The sequence below is a fragment of the Hemiscyllium ocellatum genome, chromosome 4, assembly GCF_020745735.1.
Source record: "Hemiscyllium ocellatum isolate sHemOce1 chromosome 4, sHemOce1.pat.X.cur, whole genome shotgun sequence".
Lineage (NCBI taxonomy): Eukaryota > Metazoa > Chordata > Chondrichthyes > Orectolobiformes > Hemiscylliidae > Hemiscyllium > Hemiscyllium ocellatum.
Window position 1 is genome coordinate 17,986,550 of NC_083404.1, and position 17,382 is coordinate 18,003,931.

General features: G+C 41.2%; 1 protein-coding gene across 4 annotated transcripts in view; it reads right to left on the bottom strand.

The window, feature by feature from the left end:
* The window catches only part of pag1 (phosphoprotein membrane anchor with glycosphingolipid microdomains 1), a 154,500-nt gene that overhangs the window by 42,732 nt on the left and 94,386 nt on the right, over positions 1 to 17,382 (bottom strand). For all 4 annotated transcript variants that reach the window (XM_060824161.1, XM_060824159.1, XM_060824158.1 and 1 more), the window contains one exon: positions 13,354 to 13,467. The gene's annotated coding sequence lies outside the window, so the exon portion shown is untranslated. The remainder of the gene's footprint in view (positions 1 to 13,353; positions 13,468 to 17,382) is intronic.

The window sequence follows — 17,382 nt, forward strand, 5'->3', positions numbered from 1 at the left end:
TCCATGCTGTAGTACCCTAAGACTCTCTGAAAGTATTGAAGTATCTGAAAGTATTGTAGATTCAGTCACTCTAATGGAGCAACTTGTGTTCATTGCAAGTACATTTGTTTCCTGCTACTGTCAGTTTCCTTTGCTTTGCAAAGAGCCCTTTCCAAAAATAATCATGATACAGGTACACGTTGTTAACAATATCCTATCAATTGACACATTTTCATTAGAGTCTAACAATGAGAAAAGGCAAGTGAAGCATGTAATTTACTGCAAATATCATATAATGAATCATGAACTATATACGTGGAAAGGTGAGCCCAACGGGTCAAAATTTGGCAGACGGACTGTGGAGGAAACCAGAGCACTCTGCAGAAACCCACACGGACACGGAGTGAATGTGCAAATTCCACACGTACATTACCCAAGATTGGAATCAAACGCAGGGATTGGCTGTGCCAATTACCCCATAGTGTCCAGGGATGCACAGGTTAGATGAATGGTAACCATGGTAATGACCCCACACAGGGTTAGGAGGATGCAGTTAAGGGAGGTGTGTCTGTGTGGGATGCTCTTTGGAGGGTCGGTTCAGATCTGATGGACCAAATGACCTCTTTCTGCACTGTAAGAATTCTATGATTCTATGAGTTTTAACTTGGATAACTGTGAGGTTATCCATTTAATTTGAAGGGACAGCCAACTTATTACTTGAACGAAGAGAAACAACAGTGCTTTTGCGCAGAGAGATCTGGGAGTCCTCGTGAACGAATCACAGAAAACTAGTAAGCAGGGCTGGATGAAATGTATCCCAGTCTGATAAAAGCAGCAAGGGAGGAAACGGGCACCAGCAATCATTTGATTCATTTATTGCCATAGGTATTGTATTACAAAATACAGTGTAATGTGTTGCATAGTTCTTTTTGTGTGTTTTAATGTGGCAATACTAAAACAGATTACAGAGGCAGAAGGTTAAATAAATAGTGTCCAACTTTACAGTCCTTCTTGTTAAGTGCCCCCCTATGGGCTACGGGGCCTAGTAGTCGGGCACAGGTCCCCTTCACCATGCTGCTGCTGGTGTGAAAGTTACCACCCTTCAGTGATATCTCGCTTCCACCGATGTCCCGCCACTATAAGTCCATGCTGGACCTCACCAATGCACACATCACTGAATGTGCCGGATACCACACTGGCCAAAACCAGACTCTGCCGTGGCATGAGTCTGCTTCAGGCCAACCTCTCTGCTGCTGATGTCACCAGGTCTCCTACTGGGCCCAAACCCACCTCGACTGCTACCTTCATGAGTTGGCATTAGGATCACCTCAACAATGCAGAAGCTGCTGGGAACCCACGGTTGTCCCTGATGGCATCATAAGTCTGCACTGTGTCCACTCACTGACCACCACCAGTCCACACTCTGGACCCGCTCACTGACCTCAACCAGTCTGTGCTCTGGGTCCACTCACTGACCACCACCAGTACCCACTCTGGGCCTCTCTGCCACTACCAATGCGCTTTCCATGATTGTGTCCAAAAGGGAAGTAAAATATTCATGAAAAGTAGAAAATGTAAAAAAAGAAAAAGTGTAAAAAGATATGAAGAGATAAGCGGAAAAGTCCCAGGTTCAGATGCTGTACTCTGCCGCCATCTTACCGAAAACCCTGGCTACAGGTGAGTTGCCAGAGAATTGAAGGACAGCCAATATGATACTGTTATTCAAGAAAGGGAGCAACCGATAAACCAGGAAACTACAGGCCAGTCAGCCTAACTTCAGTGATGCGGGAACTATTAGAAACAACAGAGGGACAGCATTAATCCTCGCATGGAGAGGCAGGGATTAATTAGGGACTGTCAGTCTGGTTTTGTTGGGTCATGGCTGACCAACTTATAGAACATAGAAAAATACAACACAGTACAGGCCCTTTGGCCCTCGATGTTGCGCCGACCGAAGCCTACCTAACCTACACTAGCCCAATAACCTCCATATGCTTATCCAATGCCCGCTTGAATGACCATAAAGAGGGAGAGTCCACCACTGCTACTGGCAGGGCATTCCATGAACTCACAACCCGCTGCGTAAAGAATCTACCCCTAACATCTGTCCTATACCTACCACCCCTTAATTGAAAGCTGTGTCCCCTAGTAACAGCTGACTCCATACGCAGAAAAAGGTTCTCACTGTCAACCCTATCTAAACCCCTAATCATCTTGTACACCTCTATCAAATCTCCCCTAAACCTTCTTTTCTCCAATGAGAACAGCCCAAAGAGTCTCAGCCTTTCCTCATACGATCTTCCTACCATGCCAGGCAACATCCTGGTAAACCTCCTCTGCACCCGTTCCAGTGCCTCCACATCCTTCCTATAGTATGGCGACCAAAACTGCACACAATACTCCAGATGCGGCCGCACCAGAGTCTTATACAACTGCAACTGCAACTTGATTGATCTTTTTTGCAGAAGTGACCAGATGTGCAGTGACAGCACTTGGACTCCAGCAAGGCCTTTGATAATGTCTCATGGAAGACTAGTGGCAAAGGTACAAGGCCATGGGATCCAAGGACATTTGGCTAATTGGATCCAAAATTGTCTGACTGGTAGGAAGCAGAGGGTGATGTTTGAGGGGTGTTTTGTGACTGGACACCGGTGTACAATGGGATTCTATAGGTGAGTAATGGGACCCTTGCTCTTTGTAGTATATAAAAATGATTTGGAATTAATGCAGAAGGGTTGATCAGTAAATTTGCAGATGATATAAAAGTTGTTGGCTAGTAAGGAGGATAACATTGTCTTATGAAGACAAACAGTGCAGTTTAGCCCAACTCTCTGATATTTGGTAAAATGTTTAGGCCTAATTCTCTGACATTTGTTAGATTGCGATACATAAGATGCTAAAGTGAATTGACAAAGTAGTCGTAGAAAGGATGTGTCCTCATGTGTGACAACCCTCTTGAACAAGAGTCATAGTATTCAGTCTGCTGCCCTTTTCCTGAAAACAGGGATAAGGAGAAATTACTTCTCTCAAAGGCTTGGGAATGTGTGGAATTCACTACCTTAGAGTGCAATGGATGCTGGGACATTGAATAAATTGAAGGAGGAAATAGAGAAATTTTTACTTAATAATGGTTTCAAGGGTTATGGAGAGGGGGCAGGAAGGTGGAGTTGAGGCCAAGATGAAATCAGCCATGATAGTACCAAAGGCAGAGCAGGCTCAAGGGGCTGAACTACCTACTGCAGCTCCTAACTCTCACGTTCTTTAAGAAAGGGAGTCAATGATTCACTTTAGCAAGAATGCTGTTATATCAATGTTTCAGAGATTAACTTGCGGTGCAATGTCTGAGCGTTGCTTAACCAATTTTTTTTAAAGAAAACAAAATGTTTTCTAGATTGAACACTGCTTCATTGCTAAAGAATGCAACATCTCCTTTAACTTTTAGTGGTCTATTCCTACATTGTATCTGACACAGGATAAATAGGAGTGAATTAGTGGTGCACTGATCTGTCGTATTATGCAGATCATATTACATCTTGCATGAGGAGTCATAAACAACAGATTCTTCCAAATACAAGCAGTTTCAGTTCGAAGCTATTATGTAGAATTATTTATGGTGGATTTGGAATTAATTCCCCTTATTTTAGCTATGCAAATAAATCTCTTCTGAAACTGAAAATACCCCAGTGCCAGCTTGTGTTTTCCTTCAAAAGGAATGTGCCTCTAATGAAGAAAGCAAAGGCTGAATGTTTTGCAAAAGAACTGAAGTTACCTCCGACCTTTAAGTTCCAAAACAGCTGTTCTGGTAACTGTTTTTAGTGGGTTCACAACATTGCAGACTTGTTCAACTGAGAGTATGGGCAAAGATGTTCTGACAATGGGATATGAACAAGCAGAAGTTCAAAACTTTCTTCCTTGGCACACGATGAAAGAATTTGTATTCATTCCCCTCTCCTGCTCCAATACTATACTCCCATTGCAAGCAGCTTTTAAATGTGCTGGAATCACAGTTTAATTACCAAAATAAAAAACAATTAAAATTCAAATAATTTTGCAGATGGAAGTACTGGGGTTATTTTATATCTCTCTAAATGTGCAGATCAGGTGAATTGGCCACGCTAAATTGCCTGTAGTGTTAGGTAAAGGGGTATGGGTGGATTGCGCTTCAGCGGGTCGGTGTGGACTTGTTGGGCCGAAGGGCCTGTTTCCACACTGTAAGTAATCTAATCTAAACATATTCCAATTTCTGAATTCACATTTGTACTGATGATGCCATCTCTGGCAAGACTTCCTTTTTCCTCAGGTAAAAAATGAGGTCTGCAGATGCTGGATATCACAGTTGAAAATGTGTTGCTGGTTAAAGCACAGCAGGTTAGGCAGCATCCAAGGAATAGGAAATTCGACGTTTCGGGCATAAGCGAAGGGCTTATGCCCGAAATGTCGAATTTCCTATTCCTTGGATGCTGCCTAACCTGCTGTGCTTTAACCAGCAACACATTTTCAACTTCCTTTTTCCTCATCCCACCCACTCTGGCCCAATTGTGTTTGACAGGGCCTTTAGTAATGTCTAACCCATCACCCACACATCTACCTTTACCCCTCCTCTTTCTCAGAACCACAACAGGGTTCCCTTTGTACTTATTTTCCATTCCACTAATATTCAAAAGGATCATCCTCTGCCACTTCCAGCAGGATGCTACCACTAAACACATCTTCCACTCCACTGTAGGCATTCCACAGGGACTATTCCCTCTGTGACACCTTGGTCCACTTTTCCGTCAGTCCTAAAGCTTCCTCACTCCTCCTTGGCACCTTTCCATGCAATTGGCAGCAGTGCAATTGAGGAACTTCACTTGCCCATTCACCTCCTTCAAAGCCCCAAAAACATCATCCAGATGAAGCAGCATTTCACCTGTACTTCTTTCAATCTAGTCTACTGCATTTGCTCCTCACATGACATCTTTTCAAAACTGAAAGAACTGCGGATGCTGTAAATCAGAAACAAAAACAGAAGTTGCTGCATAAGCTCAGCAGGGTCTGGCTACGAGGAAAGGTCACTCGATTTGAAACGTTAACTCGGAGTTCTTTCCAGAGATGCTGCTAAACCTGGTGACCTCTTTTACACTGGCGAGACCAAATGCAGACAAAGTGACAGCTTTGAGGAACATCACTACTGTTATCCCACACTCCACCCCTAGTTGCTTGCCTTTTCGTTAAACTATCTTGCTCACATGCTAACATTTCTACCCTGAACCCACTCCAATGTTCCAATTAAGCACAATGCAAATTTGAAGTATAACACCTCATTTTTGTCTTACAGGTCTCGATATTGAATTTCGCAACTTCACAACCTGATCGTATTATATCTGTTCTCCATTTTTCTTAAATTCATTCCAGCACGACCCCTTGTCTTGGTTGGGTCTTCTTTACTTTGCTGTTACTAGCAAGGAACCAATCGTTCCCTTTCACACTTTAATTTACACTCACTTTACATCATCACTTTTTCTCTTTCTCCGCCATTAAGAACTCCTTTGCATTTTGTACTTAACCTCTGTCTGTAAGAAAAGTATGTAAAAAAAATTTTTCCAGCATCATTCAGTTCTGAAGGAGAGTCAACCTGCACTCGAAACGTTAACTCTGATTACCCCTAATTGTGGAAAGAATGTTTTCAATGTTGGGCAAGTCCAGAACTAAGGTTCACAGTCTAGAATAAAGGGTCAGCCACTCAGGACTGAGACAAGGTAGAACTTTTTCCACTCAAAGTTGTGAACCTGTGGAATTCTCTCTCACAGGAAGCTGTTAGAGCCATTTTATTAGACATATTCAAGAGGGTGCTGGACGTGACCCCTGTGGTTAAAGGGATCAAGGGAATAGAGAGAAAAAGTGGGAATGGGATACAGAGTTTGCATGACCAGCCGTGACCACATTGAATGGTGATGCAGGCTCGAAGGGCCTACTCCTGCACTTATTTCCTATGTTTCTAAGTTCTTATTCTCTCTCCAAAAGATCCTGTCCAGATCTGCTGAGTTTCTCCAGCATTCTGTTTTATTTTCAGATTTCTAGCATGCACAGTAAGTTTTGCTTTCATTTTGATCTGTTAAGCGCTTGAAAGGATGCACATTTTCAGTGAAAAATATCGTGCGAAACCCTTCCGAACATTATAACACAACAAGTCAGGGAGAGGGAGATAAAGGGAAGAAGCTAGTTTAGTTAGGGAAACTTGGTTGGAATGGACAATTTGGACAGGAGGGTCTGTTTCTCTGCTGTTACTCTATAAGTAGCAATTATGCCTCCTTTCAGCTTCAAGGTTGGGGGCCCCTGTGGCTTTCCAATGACCAACAGCCCTTGGATTACATCGAGTTAATTCTGCTTGAATGTGTATTCTGGTTGTGTCGTTTTGCATGACTGGCAAATCAGACGCCAAGTAATGTGTAAACAGTTGAGAACACCAGTCACATTCATACACCAATTGTATTTTAAACATACTTAAAATATAAAATACATAAAGGCACCACAATAAATCTTCCATGAAATTTCAGCAGCCATACATACAACACAATCCATAGATGAGTATTAGGAGGCAGCAATCTGCATGCCACTGACCTACTTAAAACTGTGTTGTTGACAACTAAAATGCCTAAACTGATTGCATTATTAGATCCACGTGGTCATTAAGGATGATAAATGCCATTGGTTGATTTTAATTTATCCTTCCAAAGCAATCCTAACAGCCCAGCACTACAGCATCTGATTTTACTCCAGCAAGTACACACTGGTTAAACTATAATAAAAAGGTTTTTATTAATTAATTGGTTACTTTGAATAAGTTGCACTCACTATTGTGATATGCTCAGACTGGGAGATCCCATGCTCCAAATTTGCTCGATTTAATGGAACAAAGGAATTACTCTCCAAAATGCAACAATACATCTATCACTTGATTCATGTTAACTTAACAATAAAGCATCCATCTGAAGGATACTTCAAATTAATGTTAAAAGTCAATGTACATTAAGCCATATTTTATATTACATTTTTCCTGCAGATATCACGTGCAACGAAAGCTTTGCTGACAATTTGTGGGCATCCCGACACTTAAAGCATTACAGAGTTCACTTTGCTTGAGAAAGTTGAACATTTCCAGTAGAATGGGCTGTGATTTCAGGTCGCATTGTGGCACTGTCATTTATGAATTCAAAATAAAGACAGGATAAGGGACAGCAAATCTTAAACAGAGTTAAGAAACTACTTCTCCCAAAGGGTTGTGAATCTGTGGAACTCACTACCCCAAAGTGCAGTGGATGCTGGGACAGTGAGTAAATTTAAGGAGGAGTTAGACAGATCTTTAATTGGTAATGGGTTGAAGGGATGTGGAAAGAAGACAAGAAAATGGGGTTGAGGAGAATAATTGCCATGATTGAATGGCAGGGCAGACTCGATGGGCCAATTGGCCTAATTCTGCTGCTATATCTTATGAACTTATGGCAGTAACATAGAACACAGAACATTACAGCGCAGTACAGGCCCTTCAGCCCTTGATGTTGCGCCGACCTGTCATACCAATCAAGCCCATCTACCCCACACTATTCCATGTACATCCATATGCTTGTCCAATGACGACTTAAATGTACTTAAAGTTGGCAAATCTACTCCCGTTGCAGGCAAAGCATTCCATACCCTTACTACTCTCTGAGTAAAGAAACTACCTCTGACACCTGTCCTATATCTATCACCCCTCAATTTAAAGCTATGCCCCCTCGTGCTTGCCATCACCATTCTTGAAAAAAGGCTCTCCTTGTCCCCCCTATCTAACCCTCTGATTATCTTACATGTCTCTATTAAGTCACCTCTCAACCTTCTGCTCTCTAATGAAAACAGTCTCAAGTCCCTCAACCTTTCCTCGTAAGACCTTCCCTTCATACCAGGCAACATCCTAGTAAATCCCCTCTGCACCCTTTGCAAAGCTTCCACATCCTTCTTATAATGCAGTGACCAGAACTGGACACAATAGTCCAATTCTGGCCGGACCAGAGTTTTATACAGCTGTAGCATAACCTCATGGTTCCAGAACTTGATCCTTCTATTAATAAAACCTAAAACAGTGTATGCCTTCTTAACAACCCTGTCAATCTGGGTGGCAACTTTCAAGGATCGGTGTACCTGGACACTGAGATCTCTCTGCTCATATACACTACCAAGGATCTTACCATTAGCCCAGTAGTTTGCATTCTGATTACTCTGACCAAAGTGAATCACCTCACACTTTTCTGCATTAAACTCCATTTTCTACCTCTCAGCCCAGCTCTTCAACTTATCTATGTCTCTCTGTAATCTACAACATCCTTCATTACTATCCACAACTTCACCGACCATGGGGTCGTCTGCAAATTTACTAACCCATCCTTCTACACCCTCATCCAGGTCGTTTATAACAATAAGGAACAGCAGTGGACCCAACACCGACCCTGGCGGTACACCACTGGTAACTGGACTCCAGGATGAACATTTCCCATCAACCACCACCCTCTGTCTTCTTTCAGCAAGCCAATTACAGATCCAAACTGCTATATCTCCCACAATCCCATTCTTCTGCATCCAGCAGCTCACCCATGCTATTGAAAGAAATAAAATGAGGCCTTATTGAAACATAGAAGATTCTCAGGGGCTTAACTGGGTAGATGTAGAAATGTTGTTTCCTGCTTATGGAAGAGTATAGGACCGGAAGCATAATCTCAGAATGTGGGGTTCCTCATTTAAGTCAGAGAGAAGTAAGATCTTCTTTTCTCAGAAGGTAATGAATTTATAGAATTCTTTACCACAGAGGGCTGTCATGGTTGGGTCATCAAGGCTGAGATAAACCAATTTTTCATCAGTAAAGGGATCAAGGATAGTGAGGACAAAGGCAGGGAAACTGAGTTAAGGATTATCACATCAGCCATGATTTCATTGAATATTGGAGAACACTTGATGGGCCCAATGGCCTACTTCTGTTCTTGTGCCTTATGGTTTTCATAAAAACAAAAATAATCTTAGAAATCTTCTTTACAGATGCACAAAAGAAATCATTTTCTGATGTTGACATGGTGACTTCAGATTCAGGTGAGAACAAAAGAACTCGGACCAACAGTAGGCTGTTCAGCCCCTCGAGCCTGCTCTGCCATTTAAGACTATCATGGGTGATCTCATCCCAGCCTCAACTCCACTTTCCTGCCCAAACCAATAACCCTTTAAAACAATTCTAATTAAAAGGAGATACAAGGACAAACATTCACTCCAAGTCCACTTTGGCAATTCTCTTTAGCATTTTGATACCTTAATTAGATTAGCTTTCATTCTTCTAAACTCTAGTAAGTATAGGCTTAAACTGTTCAAGTCTCCTCCAAAAGCCAAATCTTTCATCTTTGAAATTAATCTAGTGAACTTTTTCTGAACTGCCTCCAAAGCGATTACATCCTTCAAGTAAGTGGAAGGAAACTGAACACAGAACATCAATTGCAGTTCCACCAATGCTTTGTTCAGTTGCAATAACACATCCCTTCTTTTATATTCCACTCCGTTAACAATAAATGCCAAAATTCCATTTACCTCCTTACTAACTGCTCTCCGCAACACATGTATAAAGAACCCCAATCCCTCTGCACTGAAGTATCTTGAGGTTTCTCTCCAAATAGATAATAGTAGAGTCATAGAAACAGGCCCTTTGGCCACTATGTCTATGCAACCAACAAACATCAAACCACACTAATCCCATTTACCTGCACTCAGACCTATTATGTCCTGACATCTTAAGTGCTTGTCCAAACGCTTCTTAATTGTTGAGAGAGTACCTGCTTCCACCAGTCTCTCTGGTGGCACGTTCCATGTGTCTACCATTCTTTGGGTGATTTTTCTTTCTCAGATCTCCGCTAAGCTGCTTGCTCATCAATTCAAACTTATGCCCTCTGGTCTTAAACACATCCACCACGAGAAAGAGATTCTCATGATCTACTCTGTTTATGTCTCTCAATTTTGTGTAAGTCAATCAGATCTCTCTTCAGGAGCAACAAACCCAGCCTCTCCTCATAACAGAGACTTTTCATTCCAGACAATATCCTGGTGAATCTCCTCTGGAACCTTTCCAATAGTGCAGTGATCAGAACAACAGAGTGTTCCATCTGTGGCCTAACAAATGATTTATTAAGTTGTTACAGGAATTCCTTGCTCCTCCTATATTCTAGGCCCCAGCAAATGAAGGATACTATCCCATATGCCTTCTTTACCATCCTGTCTACTGACCTATGCCAACACCTTCAGGGACCTATGAACCTGTACAGCAAAGTCCTTTGCTCCTCAGTATTTCCTGGAGACCTGCCGTTCACCTGTGTATATCCTTCCCTTATCAGGCCTCCCAAAATACTTCGCACTTACTGGAAGTAAATTCCATTTACCATTGTTCTGCACAATTTACCAGCTGATCAAGATCAGACTGTAGCCAGAGATCACCTACTTCACTATCAACAACATCCCCAATTTTCATGTCATCTGCAAATTTATTATACCTTCTCCATTCACATCTAAGTCATTAATGTACAGAACAAACAGCAAGGAGTCCCAGCACCGATCTCAGTGGTTCTGCTGGTCACAGGTTTCTAATTACAGAAACAACCCTCCATCATCTCTCTTTTCCTCCTTGCAGGTTAGGTGGGGACTGGCCATGTTATATTACCCTGTAGTGTCCAGGGATGTGCAGGTTAGTTATGGAAAATGTGGTGTTACCTGGATAGGATGAGATGCTCTTTGGAAGGTCGATGCAAACTCGATGGGCCAAACGGCCTCTTTCTGCACTGTAGGGATTCTATGAGCCCAAGACATGGGATAGGTAGATAAAGATTGAAGATGGTGATCAAATTTGGAAAGGTGATAGATAGCTGCTTCACAGATGGGGTCTATTTTAGAGACTAAGTAAGCCATGAGCTTCCCATGAAGTCAGAAGTCACACAATACCAGGTTACAGTTGATCAGGTTTATTTGAAATCACAAGCTTTCGGAGCGTAACCCCTTCGTCAGGTGAAGACTGTAACCTGGTGTCAAGTGATTTCTGACTTTGTCCACCTCAGTCCAACACCAGCATCTCCACATCATACTTTTGTAGGAAATACTACAGGATTCAAGACCGATAACAGAGTGCCTGAGCACCGCAACACTGGCAGTAGTGATGCGCTAGTTGGAAAGCTGAACAGGGAGTGAGAAATTTGAGTGTATTGAGAGCTTGTTCCTTTTCAAAAGGGCAGCAGACAGTCAATTGTTTGGAGGAAGTTTGGGATTTGTGGAATGTAACAGAACAAAACTGGTTCTAATGACAGAGATTCTTGTATTTACCCATATTCTAATTTGTGAAATGCAGTTATAAATAGAACACAATGCAAGTTTATCAGTCCAAATCTCTGAATTCGGGATTTCACTCCTACAGTTTGTTTACAAATAGCCCTGAACAGTATTCTTCAATGTTAGTCAGGTTTTGGCTACAATCAGAAAACCTGCAAAACATCACAGCTTCAGATCCACGATAAAAAAGCTGTATTCAAATCACTCTTGGGATGTACTAATTCAGATCAAGAGAAATTTTGGATTAAAGGTTCTCTTTTCCAAATAGGAAATCTTTATTTTGTTCCACATCATTCAAACTTTGCGTTTTGATTATCCCTTCTGGAGCATTATTTAAAAGAAAATCATTAACTTCCACTTACTGCTGTTGGCTAGATGCACCACTAACCCAGTTAAACACAATGTATTTGTGAGTGTGTGTTACTGCCAGCAGCTATTGCCATATTGATTTTAAACGGAATAACGTGTTGCACATGACTCATCTTGTGTGATGTTAAATCTAACATTTAACAGATTCAACACTCCAGTTCAGCTGCTGAGAGTGTGTGCATTTTTAGTGGTGATGAGATGTTAAAATGCGGTCACATCTGCCCTTTACAGGTGATCCATGACACAGGGGAATTATCTCTCAACTAGTATCACAAATAAAATCTAATCATAATTATGCCGTTTCCTGTATCTTGCTGCATGCAAACTGCTATCATGTTTTCTCCATCGCAACCATCTATACTTTTAAAATACTTCAAGTTGCATTGTGATGGTTTTAAAGTAGTTCGGGCTTCCTGTGGTCAAAGATACTTTTCACAAAAAATTCACACCTCTGTTGCTGCAGTCTTGCAATGCATTTCCATTTTCAAGCTGTCATTATTATATAGTTGAATTGGCAATGGCAGCATATACCATGACAGTTAGTGCTGAAAGGCACATTATATAATTGTTTGTATATGATGTACTCACGATTTTAATGATCCCAGTTACATTTTGTAAGGAATGTTAGAGATTTAGCGTTAGCTATTTATGACCTTTAAAAGTACAAGTAAATTTTGAAAGTACTGTAGCTTTGCATTACCTCCCGGATAAGTATTTCAAATTGGCGAAAAACAACAGATTTTAAAAGTCTGGTAAACTGCATACAGAAAAAAAGCTTTCTACACTCTGTACTGAGAAGAATTACTGCCCCCCAGTGTTTGCACATGGAATCACATTACTTGTTTGTCATAAAGTATGGAAACCCTTCGGTCCAACCAGTCCATGCTCCCAAACTAAACTAGTCCCACCTGTCAGTACTTGGCCCATATTCCTCCAAACCTTTCGAATTCATGTACTTATCCAAATATCTTATAAAAAGTTGTATCTGTACCCACACCCACCACTTCCTCTGACAGTTAATTCCACACAAACCACTGTCTGTGTTAAGGTTGATCCCATTTCTTTTTTAAATATTTCTCCTCTCACCTTAAAAGTATGCTCCCTAGTCTTGAACTCCCCACCTCAGGGAATAGACCCTTGTCATTCACCTTATCTATGCTGATGATTTTCTAAACCTCCACAATGTCATCCCTCATCCTCCTACGCTCCAGTGAAAAAAGTCCAAGCCTTTCCAGTCTATTTTTATATCCCAAACCCTCTGTTCCCAGCAAGCCTTGCCAAAAGAACTCTTAAACTGTCATTCAGCACAGCAAAGCTGACTTGGGGGAAGTGAGGCTTAGTGATATCATTGCTGCACTGTAATCCAGAGACCCAGGTAATGTTCTGGGGACAAAAACTAAAGTTGCTGGGAAAGCTCAGCATCTGTGAAGAAAAATCAGAGTCAATGTTTCAGGTCTGGTGACCCTTCCTCAGAAATGGGTACCCACATTCAAATCACACCATAGCACATTGAGGAATTTGAATTCAATTTTTTTAAAAATCTGGAATTAAGAGTCTGTTGATGACCATGAATCTATTGTCGATTGTTGGAAAAACCCATGTGGTTCATTCATGTCCTTTAGGGAGGGACTCTGCCATCCTTACCTGGTCCGATCTATATGTGACTCCCGGCGCACAGCAATGTGGTTGACTCTTAAATTTCCTCTGGCCAATTAGTGAATGCCAATAAATTCTGGACTAGCCAGCGACACCCACATCCTGTGAATGAATAAATTAAAAAACCTGGTCAGGTGAAACATTTACACAAGTGATTTGCAAAAAAAAATACTAATCTTCCTATTCACAAATTAGTAACAAAATGTTTCAAGTGAGGACTAATACACCTAGCTTTTTAACGTATCTCAACTCAGAATTAGTCTGATGACTTCAGTGACACAAATGGCAGTAGTTGCAAAATACATCTTTATTAAGACTGTTCTTGTGTACCGTAATGTTACACAGTCCAAGTAGGAGACCAAAGCATCATTACCGATGAGGAGAAAGTGAGGATTGCAGATGCTGGAGATCAGAGCTGAAAATGTGTTGCTGGAAAAGTGCAGCAGGTCAGGCAGTATTCCTGAAGAAGGGCTCATGCCCGAAACGTCGACTCTCCTGCTCCTTGGATGCTGCCTGACCTGCTGCGCTTTTCCAGCGACACATTTTCAGCATCATGACCGATGAGCAGTACACTTTAAACAAGAACAAATGAAGGCTGAGCAAGATTTTATATCAAAAACAGAAAATGCTGAGAAACTCAGCAGCTCTGGCAGCATCTGTGGAGAGAAAGCAGAATTAATTTTTTTAGTCCAGTGGCCATTCTCCTAAAGTTGGAATTTCCATTTGCTTCACCGCCTCAGATCTTTGTAGCAATGTTGCTGTTTTGTCCCCTTAATTCTCAGTGCTTCCCCTCCTTAAATAATTGTTACCAAGTTAGGTTTGACTTGACTAATCAACTTGACTTGACTAATCCATGTCTTTCTAAGCAATAGTTTATTTTGTTCTTGATTCTGGCTTGCATAATCAATGCAAGGTGGAGTGTCTGTAATTTTCTGGTTTATCCCACTTGCCTTTGTTGAACAGCGATACAAAGTTAACAATCTTCAGCTTTCCAACATTCCTCCAGTAACTGTTGAGGACAGAAGTTCCCCTCCCCCCCCCCCCCCCCCCCCCCCCCCCAAAATAGACTTGAATTCACAGGTATTACTCACGAGGCCAGCATTCAGATATTTTGAACCAACCCTTCAGGTATATTACAAACATCTCTGAAGCAAGTGGGAATTGAATCCAGGCCTTGAGGACCAGAGGTAGAGACACTACCAGTGCATCACGAGTCAATTCTAAAGCTAGCATTTATTTCTTATCCCCATAAGTGAGGAATGTGTGAGGTAATTTCAGAATCCAATTAAAAGTCAAATATATTGCTGTGATTTGGAAGGCTCAAATAAACCAGACAAGAAAGCTGGCAGGTGGTAGCTGCCTTTCCTAAGGACTTGAATTAAATAGATTTGATGAAAATTCAATTGTTTCATAGTCACTATTTCTCTCAACAGTTTACTACAAAATTCTTAATTAGCCGAATCAAAATCCTCCATCTGCAGTGACAGATTTGACCTGCTGAATTAGGATCTTCAAAACACTGGATTACCCAACAAGCAACAGAAGCCCTATCTTACTGAGATAACTCTGCTGAGGCCAGTATGCCACCACCAAGTTACCATTTATTTTCATATGGAGTGTCCTTGACACTGATCCAGCTCCGTCATAGCCAGCCCTCAGAGTGAACAGGACATCTGACACTCCTGTTCTTATTTGTCAACCAGGGCTCTCTGATTCCAGATTAACAGCCCCCAATCAGGGAACTCATTCTATGACTTCATTACAGTTGCTATAGTTACCACATGCCCAATTACAGGGTGACCAATGGGCTCTATTTTTGCCTTCACATCCGTCAGCAACCTGGAATGCATTTCATCTGGACCAGGTGCTTTATCAACTATCAGTCCTACTAACTGTTCTGTGAACAATCCTCACTGCTGACCACAGTGTTGTCGGATCTTCTGTGCTGCTGCTTACCATGAGGCAGATTTAGTGCCACCATCTTCTTGTAGATGGAGATCTGCTGGGTATGCTGGGTCTGATGGGTAAAGGAAAAAGATTTTCTAATCTAACAAGAGCCTTTTATCTTCAACACTGTCAAGGCAGTGCAACAACGCCTCTTCTTCCACAGGCATCTGAGGAAATTTGGCATGTCCATAAGGACCCTCACCAACCTCTATAGATGCACCATTAAAAGCAAATGGTCCAGGTGCATAATGGCATAGTATAGCAACTGTTCTGCAGAACATTGTGTGCACAATCTAGACCATTACAAAAAATTGAAACATGTGTTGCTGGAAAAGCGCAGCAGGCCAGGCAGCATCCGAGGAGCAGGAGAATAGACGTTTTGGGCATAAGCCCTTCTTCAGGACCATTACCAAAGCCAACCTCCCACCCATTGACTCCATTTACATTTGTCAGTGCTGCAGAAAGACTACCAACATCATTAAAGACCCCTCCCACCCAGGTAATGCTCTCCTACAATCATTGCCATCAGGCAGAAGATACAGAAGCTTGAACACACACACACACACACACACACACACCCCAAAGGTTCAAGGAGAATGAACTCTCTAATTTCAATAACGTTGATGTTGCTAATGTTGATCTTGCTTTGTGCACCTCCCGTGCAGTTGTAACTTGTATTCCTCACTCTGTCTAAATACTTTATGATCTGTATGTCCTTGTTTGCTATGATCTACTTGTACTGCTCGCAAAACAAAGCTTCTCACTGTACTTAGGTACACATGACTACAATAAATGAAATGTAATCAAAGTAAATCAAGATCTAGTTTGTTGCAAGGTAGAAATTAAGTAAATGTTATGTTAATATGATGGACATTATAATAGAAACAAAAGATGGTCCTGGATAGTAGATCTTACTCCTTTGAGATGCTAGTCCAAATGACACCATAATGGGTACAGCTTAAGCCATTCCTGAGTATTAACCCTTCCAGAGCCTTATACAACATTAACCCTTTTAGTCTGCCTTTTCTACCATAATGGTTATAACGTTGCCATAAAATTCACATCACCTGCTTCTTTTCTGTATAATTAAGTGCAAAGTATTAACTTAACAGAAATTATCTGGCTCTATCCTAAATTTTTCTTTTGATGATTAATAAACAAATTTTTCCTTATCTAACTGCTTACATTATTTGGATTTATAAAACATTCTAAGATTCAAAATAACATTGCCTGCTTTAAACATTTTAAACAGCTTGCTGTTTTAACCAGATCAGTAATTACTGATGACATGTACGAACATCGCATAACTTAAACAGAACAACTATTGCAGTGTCTACACATAAATAGACACAATGACAGGAAAAATAGTTGCAAAACATATCATGGCACAGAAATGGCTAAGATTGAAACAGAAAGGGATTGTGATAGTTTGTAGATTAACGTCAGGAACAAAAAAACAGAAGTTGCTGGAAAAGCTCAGCAAGTCTGGCAGCATCTGTGAAGAGAAACAAGAGTCAAAATTTTGGGTCAGTTCTGAGGAAGGGTCTCCAGATCTGAAACGTTAACTCTGATTTTTCTTCACAGATGCGCCAGACCTGCTAAGGTTTTCCAGCAACTTAGGTCTTCATTCCTGATTTACAGCATTCACAGGTTTTTTTGGTTATCTTTTGTAGATTAATATAATGTGCCAGGTTACTGTGAAGTGAAAGTGAATGATTTAAGTAAAATGCTTAATTATATTAAATTAAAACAAAGATTTGTTGGCGATCTGAAACAAACAAGAATTGCTGGAGAAATAGCATCACATTCTGATGAAGTATCACCAGACCCGAATTGTTAGCGCTGCTTTCTTCACAGACCTGCTGAGTTTCTCTGGAAGTTCCTACCTTTGCTTTATTTATTGTGTTAGCTCAGTCGAATACAACTCAGAAAATATCATGCCAAAACTCCTCAACTACCAGATAAGAATTTGTCTTTCACTTGGTTTTCAGAATTGATCATTAAGAAACAAGGGGAACATTCAAGTATGGATAGTGACCCATAGTGTTAATGGATTGATTAGATTAGATT